The sequence below is a fragment of the Capsicum annuum genome, chromosome 2 (assembly GCF_002878395.1).
Source record: "Capsicum annuum cultivar UCD-10X-F1 chromosome 2, UCD10Xv1.1, whole genome shotgun sequence".
NCBI lineage: Eukaryota > Viridiplantae > Streptophyta > Magnoliopsida > Solanales > Solanaceae > Capsicum > Capsicum annuum.
This window is the reverse complement of record NC_061112.1, coordinates 53,218,364-53,218,996: the sequence shown is the minus strand read 5'-3', so window position 1 is coordinate 53,218,996 and position 633 is coordinate 53,218,364. Positions and strand designations below refer to the sequence as shown.

The following is a 633-nucleotide window of genomic DNA, read 5'->3' as shown; positions in this document are numbered from 1 at the left end:
GTTATCACCTTGGCTATAGTTTCATCCATTTCTTTGTCCTTTTTTATTGCTATTTGTTGACCTAAGATGTGGAGGGAGATGCTATATCCACTTTGGAGTCTTGGGTGTGCCATCCCAAGTTTTACTTGGTGACTTTCTCAATTTTGTCGCAATACCATATGACAACTTCACAAGAGAACCTCTCGATGCATTATCCACCACCGTCTTATTTAGTTGGTCCAATTGCCTATAAATGATTTGGAGGAGCATCTTTTTCAGGACTACATAGTTAGGGCATTGCATCAACTTAACATTAAAGCATAACCACACCTCATATAAGTTCTCACCACTAAATTAATGAACATTTGTGATTTTATCTCTTAGTTGTAGCATTTTAGATGGGGAAAAATATCAATCCAAAAAGGCCTCCATAAGTTTGACCCAAGATGTAATAAGCTCGATGGGTAGATATCTCAAACACAAAGCCACCTACCTTGACAATGAGAATGGAAAAATCCTTAACTGAATAAACTCTTGATAATATGGGGAATATCAACTAGGTTACATACCTCAATGAAGTTTTTCAAATGTAGGTTAGTATCTTCATGTGCTTGATCCCCGAATAAACCTTTCATTTGTAACATGTGGAGCATT

At 36.7% G+C, this 633-nt stretch overlaps 1 non-coding gene across 1 annotated transcript; it reads left to right on the top strand.

Annotated features, from left to right (window-relative positions):
* The first annotated feature begins 260 nt into the window (after nt 1-260).
* On the top strand, nt 261-366 carry LOC124896422. The gene has a single exon (XR_007052785.1). It is a non-coding gene; the product is annotated as a small nucleolar RNA R71 (small nucleolar RNA).
* Nucleotides 367-633: the final 267 nt, after the last annotated feature.